Source organism: Mustela putorius, unplaced genomic scaffold (genome assembly GCF_011764305.1).
Source record: "Mustela putorius furo isolate JIRA1106 unplaced genomic scaffold, ASM1176430v1.1 tig00003898_pilon_pilon_pilon, whole genome shotgun sequence".
Classification (NCBI taxonomy): domain Eukaryota; kingdom Metazoa; phylum Chordata; class Mammalia; order Carnivora; family Mustelidae; genus Mustela; species Mustela putorius.
The window spans coordinates 19,445,213-19,458,419 of record NW_025422047.1 but is presented as its reverse complement, the minus strand read 5'-3'; the positions used below and the strand labels follow the sequence as shown (position 1 = coordinate 19,458,419).

General features: G+C 44.9%; 1 pseudogene; it reads right to left on the bottom strand.

Annotated features, from left to right (window-relative positions):
• Nucleotides 1–548: 548 nt before the first annotated feature.
• Nucleotides 549–3,050, bottom strand: LOC123388338 (annotated as a pseudogene).
• Nucleotides 3,051–13,207: the final 10,157 nt, after the last annotated feature.

Sequence of the window (13,207 nt, the reverse complement as noted above, 5' to 3'; positions counted from 1 at the left end):
ATAGCCAAATTGTGCAAAGAGCCTAGATGTCCTTCAACACATGAGATGAAGAAGATGTGGTCCATTTATACAAGGGAATATTTCTCAGCCATCAGAAAGGATGAATACCCACCATTTGCATCGACATGGGTGGAACTGGAGGGGATTATGCTGAGTGAAATAAGTCAAGCAGAGAAAGACAATAATCATATGGTTTCACTCATACATCAAACATAAGGAATAAGCAGAGGACCACAGGGGAAGGGAGGGAAAACTGAACAGGAAGAAATCAGAGAGGGAGACAAACCATGAGGAACTCTGGACTCTGGGAACCAAACTGAGGGCTACAGAAGGAAGGGAGTGGGGAGATGGGGTAGCCGGGTGACGGGTATTAAGGAGGGCACATATTGTGATGAGCACTGGGTGTTACAGGCAACTAATGCATCAGTGAACACTACATTAAAATCTACTGAGGTACTATATGTTGGTTAATAAATATAAATTTTAAAAATTAAATTAAATTATATTAGGGGTGCCTGGGTGGCTCTAAATTAATTAAATTAGGGGTGCCTTTGTGGCTCAGTGGGTTGCCGTGGCAGTGGCAAGGTGCAGGGACTGGAAGGGAAGACCCGACCAGAGGCCATCTGGCTCTACTGCCATTACAGGACCACTCCCAGCCCTACCAGAAGATGTCTGTCTAGAACCAGGAAGAAAACCTTTTCCCTTGATTGTTCTTTTTAAAGATGGTTGCTCAGCATTGACACAGAAAAACATCTGACATAAAACTGGAGCCGTTCACAGCTGCAAATGACCCAGAAGTTATCAAAATATAGTGACCACAAAGACGGGACCTTGTGTTCCCAGATAGGCCTCCTGTGTGCAGGTGCAGCTGAGGGCCCTGGACATGCTTGTGTCAGCAGGGCTGGGCTCCATCGTCTCCCTCAAGGGGAGAGAAGTAGGAACATGCTCTGACAGCTCTGCTCAGGACACCACCCCCTGATGGAGATGGGGACAGCCCTTCATGAGTCCCAGATGTCCTGGTGATTCTTGGGCATTGCCTGAATCTCAGCTTCTTCATGAAGGGTGGGGGAGGGCAGCCCAAGCACCATGGGTCCCACAGGTCCTCCAGGGGATGGCTCAGCAGCCACGGGCCCCACAGGTCCTGGATGTCCTGGTGATTCTTGGGCACAGCACGAATCTCAGATTATTCATGAAGGGTGGGGAGGACAGCCCAGCTGCTGCGGGTCCCACAGGTCCTCCAAGGATAGCACCTTGGTGGGCTTGTGGTCCAGCAGGTACCTGTTCAAGTGGCTCTTGTCATGCCACACAACCTCAATCCCACTGGCCGTGTCGACCCCCATCACCTGGTGACAGGCCAAGGTCAGTGAACCTCCACCACCAATGCCCAAAAAAGGCCCCCATGTAGTAAACATTGCCCTAGTCTCTGGGGATGTGGGCCTGGGGCTGTGGCTGGCACTGGTAGCTGAAGTGTTCATGGGATACATGGTAGAATCTGGGGTGCAGCATGCCAATGAGGGGGGGACAGGATATCCATGCCCACATGGTCACAGAACTTCATGTCTACATCCACACACACCAGGTCATTCACCTCACAGAGGAAGTGCTGCTCACAGCACCTGACCATGTGCTGCATGGACACATTCTGCTAGTGCGGGGTACCAGGGACCTTGAGGACCATCGCCTCCAGCCCTCCCAGGGGGACACACAGGTCCAGCAGCCTGCTGGTTGGTGAGGACCTAGTAGGTGATCCTGTGTGCCAGCATGATGGGCTTCTTCTCTGTCCTCTGCAGGTATAGCTCCAGGAAGACCATATATCCACAAAGAGAGAGACAAGGCAGGAGGAGGGTCAGTCAGAGGCTGGCAGCCGAACCCCAGAGCTGGACATGGGTGTGTGCATCTTCTTCAAGGGGGCAGGCCCTGGGCTGCTTTAAGCAACAGCCTCTCTCCCAGCCTGGCCTGAGCAAGTCTGCTTATGGGGCCTCCCTACCTTCTCCTCCCAGAGATGGGGGCCATCAGCACCCTATAATATAAAGGAGAACCTGGGGCTTCAAAGGAGGAAAACCAGCCCCACAGTCATGATGCTGGAGCCACGAACACTCCCCTTGTGCCGAGCTCCCAGGCAAACCCTGGGGATACAGTGGGAGAGGTAAGGCTGGAGAGGACAGACAGCTAGGGAGAGATCACAGAGAGGCTCAAGGTTCTGTTCAGGAAAGATCACTCTGCTGGTTACCTGGGAAGAATGGGCTCTGTACAGCAGAGGACACGGAAACCCTAACCCTAAACCCTAACCCTAACCCCACCCTAACCCTAATCAAACATCATGCTCAATTTTGAGGACTGACAGCTCTACTCTGAAATCACAAACAAGTCCATCATGCTGGCTTTCTCTCCTTGCTCAGTATTGTACTGAAAGTTCTACCCAGAACAATAAGGCAAGAAATAAGAAATGCACATGCGAAAGGAAACAGAACTAGGTCTATTCAGAGGCCAGAGATGGCATCATCTCATATAGAAAGCTTCCTAAAGAATCAACAAAAAATGATCATAGCCAGTTTCCTAATTCCACATAGTGACAGGACAAAATATCAATATGTAATAATCTCTCTTATTTGTATACACTAGCAATAGATCATGCAAAAAGGAATTTAAGAAAACAATTCCATTTGAAGGAACATCAACATTGACAAAATACTTCGGAATAGAAGTAATCAAGGTGTACGTCTTGTACACCAAAAATAACAAAACATTGCTAAAAGAAAGTAAGGGAAACATAAATAAATCTGAAGACACCCCATGGTGATGAAAAATACATGCTATTGGTAAAGATGGCAAACAGTACCCAAAGCAATGTGGAAGTTCAAAGTGCTCCCAAGAAATTTCACAAAGGCCTTTGGGAAGAAATGCACAAGCTAATTCTACCAGTCATATGGAATTTTAAGGAACCACAAGATAGCCACAACCATCTTGAAAAAGAAAATCAAAGGTGAAAGGTCATACTTCCAAAGTTCAAGTCTTAATACAAAGCAACAGTAAATAAAACATTGTGATACTGTCATAAAAGTATGCATACAACCTGAAACAAATAATATATTATATGTCAATTAATTAAATTTAAATTTACAAAAAAAATTTAAATAAAAAAATTTTTTTAAGTATGCATACAGATCAGTGGGATTTAACTTCATCTATGGTCCACTGAGTTTTGACAAGAGTGGACAACATTACACTGGGGTAACAGAATGGTCTTTTCAACAAAGGGTGCTAGGCAATCAGCTATCCATGTACAAAGGAATGGAACTGGACCCTTACTTCACACCACATATAAACATTAACTCAAAATAAGTTAAAGGCTTCAATGTAAGAGATAAAATTATAAACTCTAGAAGAAACAAATGAGGATAAATCTTCATAACCTTGGAAGGAGCAATGCTTTTATCTGAGACCAAAACACAAGAAGGGAAAGAAAAAACTAGATATAATAATATCCTCAAAATTAAAAATCTGTCCTGGGCACCTGGGTGACTCAGTTGGTTAACCATCCGACTCTTAATTTTGGCTCAGATCATGATCTCAGGGTCATGAGATTTAACCCCACGTCAGGCTCCACACTGGGTGTGGGGCCTGCTTAAGATTCTCTTAACTTCTCCCTCTGCCTCTGTCCACTTGCATACTCTCTCTCTGACTCTATCTCACTCTGACAACTTTTCCCGCTTTCATCTCTGACCCAAGGACAGGGAACAAAGGCAACACAGATCTACACTTCGAAATGTCAACAGAAATCTGCAAACCCAAGTTCTCACAGGAGCTAAAGGTTCAGGACCAGGGTGACAGAAAGGGGAGGCCGACAGCAAGGAACCAAGGGAACATGACATGTGCATGTGAGCAGGTCCACTTCTCTACCTGTTGGAAGTGATCCATGCCTGACAGGAGGGAGTCCCACCTGCACCTAATCTGTCTGTTTGCTGCCCTTGAGCAGAGCAGAGGATGGGCTGAGCTGAGTGTAGCTGTCAGGGAGAGATGGCCAGCTGGCCACAGATGCTACCTGCCGAGTACCTATAGGACAAGCTCCTGGTCCTCAGCTAAGATGAAACAATCATTATGTGTAGTGACCTATTTCCCGGGGCAGGTCACGTCCTCAGTGCTTTGGTGACTATATCTTCTCCCACTGTATTTTAAAAAAAAACCCTTAGGCAGGTAAGATTGACATACAAAAAGCTGTTCCTAGTTAATGGGTATAACTTGACCTTGACCCTAACTCTACTATCTAGTTAGGATGTACTTGATTTAGCATATTGCTTATAAATTAGAGGATGGTTTTTAGGGGCTAAAGACCAACCTTCTGTCTTATTCTCCCTTGAATCTGGTAAATCCAACCTATTCGGCCACATGCTATCTGGAGAGTGGCCACACAGGGGCAACAGGGAGTCAACAGTGCCCCCAAACCCCACTGCAAAGCCCATTCTTCCTTCATCCTGTCAAGCCTTGTTCATTCAATGTTTACAGGTCATTGTATAGACGATGAAAAGTGTGACTTTGCTGAATTTTATAAAAGCCATACTAATTCTTTCAACCTGTTAAGAATAGAAGATGTTTTCTAAAATCTCAGACTTGGAGAGCACATGAAGACCCAGGGACCTGGGAAAGGGCTATTATGGAATCTATTCAGGCCTACTTAGGAAAGAACGATGGCTTCTATTCCATTTCTTTTTAGCAAGAATTTGTGTCAACTAACAGCACTGAATCCATAAAAAATAGTGCAGCTCAGAGGAAAACAAAAGGAGAATCAAGAAACAGAGAAAGAGCCACATGCAGGAAGGCTCTGCTCAGGCCAATTTACATTTCTGTAGATCCTCTAGAGCTTGAATGCCCCCAATGCCCCCTGGGGGTCCTGTGTCAGGCAGAATGCCACCCGGATGCTGCACTGTTGTAACCCGTGACAAGCCTCCTGGTCCCTTCCTCCAGGAGACACCCCCTACGCCCTGAGGACTCCAGCCAGCTTCTCGGAACTCCCATTCCCCTTTCTGACCCCATCGTTCACTTTTCCCATCACCACCATTGTGTAGAGTACATTTAACTACACACTATTCTGCCACTGAAATGTTTTTTGTCATGTTTGCTGTTTCCCCTGCATCATCTACCCTAGTGTAGAACCACCAGTTGCATTGCATGACTTAACTGTGGACTCCAAGTGCCCTCACAGTGTCATGGGGCTAGTGTCCTGGGCAAGGTCCTCACTAAGCCGGCTCAGCGCTTGCAGTGAAGGCCTGACCCAGGCACTGCTAATTGTGTACAAGGAAGACAGCACAGCCAAAACCTTGGTTTGGATTCAGAATTGCTCCTGGCCCCTCAGCCACATCAGATGGTCTGGGGGCACACCCTGAAGAACTTGCTAGTCCAGTGTTGCCCTGGGGAATCTCCATGGAACAGCCTTTAGGTCCAATGGGGGGAACTGCATAGACGTGGGGACGATGGGAGTCAGAACTCCTGAGATAGAATCCATCTTGGAGACTGCCCAGAACTTCCTAGGAGTTCATTCCATAGTCTTGGAGGAATCAATTCATCTAAAAACATTTCCTCCTTTTAGAAAGCATGAGCCTCAAGTTCCAATGAAGTGACTCTCCTAGGTCATGTAGACAATCAGCGAAAGACCCAGACTGAGATGGGAGATAGCCTCCAGCATGATTCCCCAGAGTGGCTTTAGCTAGAGCTGCAACCACCCATTGATCTTTCCTGGACTCCCAGACTCTTATGGGACTCGTCATGGGGGCATATTCCGGGAACAAAGGCCATGTCAGTGCCACAGAAACCTCTAACACTGGTTACAGTGAGACTCTGGGATGTCAATGGAGTCCCAAGCCATAGGCCATCTCAGAGTTTGTCTGCAAAGATATGGTTGGTGGGAAACCCACATGCTGACAGAGGGTAGAGAAAGATGGAAAAATCCTGGGAAAGAGAGGGTGGACAAGTCACATATGGCCCCAGATGACACAGTGGTGTCCAGCAGGGCAAGCCCCCCAAATGCCCCACAATGCTTTCACAGAGTTCACCCCTAAGGTTTGAAGCTGAGCTTCATGGATGGGTTATGAGGGCTCTGGCTGGCTCAGGGAAGCATAACACAAGATAAAATAAAGCCACAGCCTTGACAGAAGAATGTTCATGGAACAAGAGCTTTCTCCAAATATATTCTGAAATGGTTAAAAAAAAATCACTGATAAAACATGGATATTTTTGATTAAAAAGAAAGCCATACTTGTTCAATTAATATATACAGAGTATCTACTTAGTGCAAATGTATAGCTTTAGTCCCACCTAAGAGTTTGCAAAGAGCATGGGATATAATCAATGGATCAACAATAGGAAGGAATGCAGGCTGAGGGCTCAGAGAGCCATTCTATTCAGAGAGGCCCATTAAGGAAGCCCACTGAAAAGATGCTTTTAGCCAAAACCAGAAAGACAGGGAGAAGAGTCACAGAGCAACTCGATTTTTAATTATTTTGACAATAAAACATAAATGTCAGCAAATATTGTCTTAAGTGTTGCCTTGGAACATTTGGTTCTTCTCTGTAACTATTTGGGTTACAGGCTAACCTTTAATCACTATAAAATACTCTAATAAAATGTCTTATTTAAGCATGGACATATTGTATTAAAAGGCAAATAAATTAAACCTAGCAAACCCTAAACCCTAACCCTAACCCTTGACCTTTACCTGTGTGACCCTAAACCCTGACCCTAAACATGACCCCAATACTGACCCTAGGTTGAGCTGGGAGGGGTCTGTCCCCAGAGACCTGGCACCAATGCCCCAGGGTCTGGGGATACCTGAGCAATTCCAGATGACTCCACCTGCCACCCAGAAGGAAACCATGGCCTTCAGAACTCCAGAAATGATTCAGAGAAGGAGAAATCTGCATGCCCACCTGATGCCACCCCCACATTCAGTGGCCCCCTGGACACAAACCTCAGGCCTGACACTCACCCTGACTGACACCCTCAACTCACCCTCTGTGAGTCTTGCTACAAAGCTGGCTTGTTGAACCTCCCATGATCCTAGGCCCCACTCCCAACCCTAGGTTGGCTTTTTAAAACCAGAGGACTGGCTCCAAGTCCCCAGGGAATGGGGATACCTATGCAAAGCAGAGGGCTCATCCCTCAACAAAGTCAGAAATTATGCCTTTTGGAACTCCAGAAAGGATTTGGAGCAGGAGAAAGCTGAATGACATCTTGAACCAATTCCTGCTTATTTATAGTTTCATACCATACTGACTACAAAGCCTGAGCCTGATACTCTCCTTAACTCTAGCCCTCAATTCAGATGTCTCTGAAGGTCTCCATATCTAAGCAGATCACCCCTTCCATGCTCCTGGGACTACCTTAATCCTAGCTTAAGACATAGGTGAAAACATGAACACACCTTTCTACCAAAAGGGCATACAAGAGACCAAGAAACATACGACAAAATGCTCCACATCAAGAACCATCAGGGAAATACAAATCAAAACTACAATGAGATATGACCTTACAACAGTTGGCATGGCTAAAATGATCAAGGCAGAGAACAACAAGTGTTGGCGAGGACGTGGTGAAAGGGGAACACTCTTACACTGCTGGTGGGAATGCAAGCTCGTACAGCCAATCTGCCAAATGTTACTGAGTTTCGTCAAGAACTTAAAAATAGAGCTACACTATGACCCAGCAATTGCAGTACTAGGTATACACCCCAAAGATACAGATTGAGTGAAAAATGGTGGCACCTGTCCCCCAACATGCATTGCATTATCCACTCCAGCCAAAATATGCAAAGAGCCCAGATGTCCACAGAGAGATGAAAAGACAAAGAAGATGTGGTTCATATCTACAATGGAGTATTATTCAGCCATCAGAGAGGATGGAGACTTACCATCACATCCACCTGGATGGAACTGGAGGGTATTATGTTGAGCAAAATAGGTCTATCAGAGAAAGACAATCAGCACATGGGTTCACTCATATGTGAAATAGGAGAAACACCACAGAGGATCAGAGAGTAAGGGAGGGAAAACTGAAAGGGAAGTCATCAAAGAGGGAGAAAAACCACAAGAGACTCTTCATTACAGAAACAAACTGAGGGTTGCTGGAAGGGAGTTAGATGGGGGATGGGGTAACTGGGTGGTGAACATTAAGAAGGGCACGTGATGCAATAAGCACTGGTTGTTATATGCACTTGATCTATTATTGAACATTACATCTGAAACTAGTGATGTACTATAGGTTAGCTCATTGAATTTAAGTTGAACAAAAAGAACTCAAGCAAACACTCCTAAAAATTTGTACAGAACCACCAAAGATGTATAACAGCCAACACAATGTTGAGAAGAAAAACAAAGCTGGAGGAGTCATGATTTCAGATTTCAAGTTATACTACAAAGTTGTAGTCATCCTAACAGTATGGCACTGGCACAAAAATACACACAGAAACCTAGGGAAAAGGATAGAAACTCAGATTAAATCTGCAATTATGTGGCCAATTAACTTTCCACAAAGGAGGCAAGAATATCGAAAAGGAAAAGGAAAGTATCTATTACAAATGGTGTTGGGAAAACTAGACAGCTACACATAGAATAATGAAATTACTCTGCTTCCTTACACCATACAAGTAAAATCAAAATAGTTTCAAGACCTCAGTGGAAGACCTGAAACCATAAAAATCCTACAAGAGGGCACAGACAGTATCCAGACATGGACCAAAGCAACATTTTTCTAGATTGTCTCCTGAGGCAAAGGAAATAAAAGCAAAAATAAGCTACTGGGATTACATCAAAATAAAAAATTTCTGCATAGCAGAAGAACTAGGAAGAAGTAATAATAATAAAACAACCTACTAAAATGGAGAAGATATTTGCAAATATCCTATGCTGTAAAGGGATAGTGTCCAAAATATATAGAATGGATACAACTCAACACTCAAAAACCAAATAATCCAGTTAAAAAATAGTTTGAAGACATGAACAGATATTTCTCCAAAGAAGAAATACAGATGGCCAATGGTCCCATGAAAAGATGTTCACCATCACCCAACCTCAGGAAAATGGAATTCAAAAGTATAATGAGATATTACCACATACTGTAAGAATGACTCCCATCAACAGCAAAAGGAACAGCAGGTGCTGGGAGGATGTGGAAGACTTATGCACTGTTGGTGGAAAAGCAACCTGCTGCAGGCACTCTGGACAACAGTATGGAGCGTCCTCCAGACATTACAAATAGAGCTACCCTAGGATCCAGCAACCACACTACTGGGTATTTACTCAAAGCATAAGAAAACAATAACTCAGAAGGATACATGCACCCCTATGTTTCTTTCTTTTTTTTATTTAAAGATTTTAAAAAATTTATTTATTTGACAGAGATCACAAATAGGCAGAGAGGCAGGCAGAGAGAGATGGGGAAGCAGGCTCCCTGCCAAGCTGAGAGCCTGATGTGGGGCTCGATCCCAGGACTCTGGGATCATGACCTGAGCTGAAGGCAGGGGCTTTAACCCATGGAGCCACCCAAGCACCCCACCCCTATGTTTCTTACAGCAGTATTTACAAGATCACAATATGGAAGCAACCCAAGTGTCCACTGATAAAGTGATAAATGAGATGGCAGATGTGTACACACACACACACACACACAGTTGAATATTACTCAGCCATAAAAAGAATGAAATCTTGCCATTTGCAGCCATGCAGATGGATCTAGAGAGGATTATCCTCAGTGAAATCAGTCAGAGAAAGACAATGCCATATGATGTCACTTTTGTGTAGAATTGAAGAAACAGGCTATGCATAAACAAAGGAGAAAAAAGAGACAAACCAAAATATAGATTCCTAAGTAGAGAACAAACTGATGATTACCAAACGTAAGTGAATGGAAGCATGAGTGAAATAGATGAAGGGGACTAAGAGTACACTTTTTTTTTTTTTGGAAGATTTTATTTATTTGACAGACAGAGATCTCAAGTAGGCAGAGAGGCAGGCAGAGAGAGAGAGGAGGAAGCAGGCTCCCTGCCGAGCAGAAAGCCTGATGCGGGGCTTGATACCAGGACCCTGGGATAATTACCTGAACTGAAGGCAGAGGCTTTAACCCTCTGAGCCATCCAGGTGCCCCAAGAGTACACTTTTCTTGACGAGCAGTGAGTAATACACAGAATTACTGACTCACACTATTGTACACCTGAAACTAATATAACACTGTATGTTAACTTGACTGGAATTAAACTATAAAAAAGATTTTTCTTTCAGTCAACTATTTGGAAAAGCTTTGGCACACAATGTTCATATGCCCTACTTGGGAGTGTTTCCTTGACAATAATTATTCACTCCATGCTGGGAATTCAGATTTCGCTGATTTCTTATATTTCATCTGTTAATCCTAGCCCAGAGGAGCCATGGTCCCTTTTCATCCAGGATCAGCACCTATGCATTCAAGGGAGTGTAAGTAGAGAAAGATGCCATGTCATAATCCAGAAAGCTATTATTGTTCTGTTACTGTTTCTTTTTTAGTATGAGATGGTCTCAGAGTGTGGGTCAGGTTTCAGAGCCGGTTTGTTCTCTATCCTGGATCAATAATTCAGTGGTCATTACTTGGATCCATTTGGCTACTAGATTTCCTGTGGACAAGCTTGTTTCCAAGCAACATCTGTGGAAGATACAGAGGTGAGTGGGCTCAGTGTGGGATAGGAACAGGGTCAAGTACAGACAAGGTACAATCCCTCCCCTGATCCAGGGTGCGGGTATGGGGGACAGAAGCAACAGGAAGCCACTAAGCTCACCAGCTGAATGCTGGAGGCACAGGTCAAGGGATCTCATGATGCAGAGCATGAGGGCTGCTCTGAGCTACCTCTGGAGGGCGGGGGAAAGGAATGAGAAAGAGAAACTGCCTGCAGCTGGCTCATGCCACCTGCCCACTGCACCTGACACACATCGGTCTACACTGCTGACACAGCCTGGGGTCAGGATGGGCTGGCTCAGGTCCCTCAGTACTCAGTGGGGCAGCTGGCTCCAGGGCTCAGGGACATGCAGAGGTCAGTGGCATGGAAGGCTGGCCCTCCGAGGTCATCCCCTCTTTGAGCAAGTAGCCCTACAGGACTGCTGAAAACCCACGGAGAGGATCAAAAGACATGCCATGGATGAACTAAGGCATGGAGAAACAGAAAACATATTGGCTTTTAAGGTCAGAGGTGTCACCTGATGAAGTATGACAGCTTCCCTGAGGAGGACTGAGGGGAGGGCAGGCCAGGCTGAAAAGGAAGATATGGCTCTCCTGATTGGGGACCTGCAGCCTCCTTCCAGGGCAGGGCATCATCCTCATCTCACAGGGGATCCAAGGAAGTGCTGACACTGACAGAGCTGCCTCGAGAAGGCTACTCTGGCATTGGGTTGCACAAGGCAGAGGATGAGGGCCAGATGGAGGGAGGGCAATTTTACCCTGGGGGACCATGGGCCAAGAGCAGAGGCTCATGACCATGAAGATGATGAAAAATAGGAAGCAGTAGCATGGGAGCCCCTGGCATGAAACTGCCATAGGCACAGTGCCCATAGCTACAGTGACTGGGTGCCTTCTGTGCCAGGCACGGTTCCCTTCAGTGGACTCCAGACTAGTCCCAACCACATCCCTAGGAAGTGTTGCATCACCACTGCTCTCCTCTCCCAATGCTTCTGCTAGGAATCACAGTCACCAGATCCTGATCAGTTTTTGTGGAAACCAAGCACTGGCTCCCACCACACACATCCCTCTGGTGGTAGTCTAGTGTGACCCTCATGCCTGGCCAGAGACTGCTGTCTACCTGTCTCCACACAACTCAACAAATAGGAAGGTGTCCCTGAATTCCACAAGTTCTGATGAGATAGATCCACAGGCCCCACTACCCCACCCACTACCAACATGCAGTGGGTCACTCAGGACCTCGGCTATTGTCATGAAACTCACCATGCCCCATTTCTGTCACTTTCTGTCAACAGAAAGTCGGGTTCTGATCCCCCAATTTACCATACATCTTGGTTGCTGACTTGGGGCCATGCCATGAAACCACATGGTACCTTTTTAGAGAATGACACCCTGCACCTCCTGGAAGATGTTTCTAAGGAAGTACAAGTTCATCAGGGCTACAGTGTGAAGAGTGGTACACAGCTGGCAAGGTAGGAATCAGTAATTCTAACATGGGTTGACCACCATCTCCCCAGTCTCACGAAACCTTCCTCTGTTCCCATGGAAGTCATGGCCTGCCCTCAGAAAATACCCCAGGAAACTAACCTTTAAACTGAATGTTCCTTTCATGCTCTGGTTCAAATCTTGTCCAATCACCATAGTATGAAAGTAGGAATCAGTCTCAAAAAGAAAATGGGACAGTCACATATATGTGAAATTCAGCATCATGCTAGTAAACAACCAATAGTCAAATAAGAAACCAAAAGAAAATTTAAAAGTATCTTGAGACAAATGAAAAAGGGAACCTATGAAAAGTTATGGGATGCATTCACAGTAGCTTTAAGGGGGAAGTTCATAGAAATTCAGATCCTAATCAATTCATCTGAAAGCACTCCAATAACCAATGTAATATAAATGGAAAAGAAATGGAAAACAAAACAAAACAAAAAGCAAAGCCTGAAATCAGTAGGTAGAAGAAAACAAAAAGGAAAGTGGAAATAAATCCAATGGAGACTAAAAAGACAGAAGATCAATGAAAATATGAACTGCCATTTTTTGAAAGATAAACCACACTGACAAACTTTTAGCTACACTCACCAAGAAAGAGTGCTCAAATACAATCAGGAAAGAAGGACAATTGATTCCTGTCTCACATCAAAATCCTAGAGGAGAACACAGACAACCACCTCTTCAACCTTGGGCACTGCAATTTCTTGCAAGACATGTCTTTAAGGGTCAGGGAAACAAAAGAAAAACTGAACTATTGGGACTTCAACAAGATAAAAAGCTTCTGCACAGCAAAATAAATAATTAACAAAACTAAAGGGCAACCTACAGAATGGGAGAAGATATTTGCAAAAGGCATGACAGATAAAAGTCTGGAATCCAAGATCTACAAAGAACTGCTGAAACTCAACACCCAAGAAACAAAGAAACCACTAAGAAATGGGCAGAAGACAGGAAGAGACACTTCTCCAAAGAAGACACACAGATGGACAACAGACCATGAAAAAATGCTCCACCTCACTTATCATCA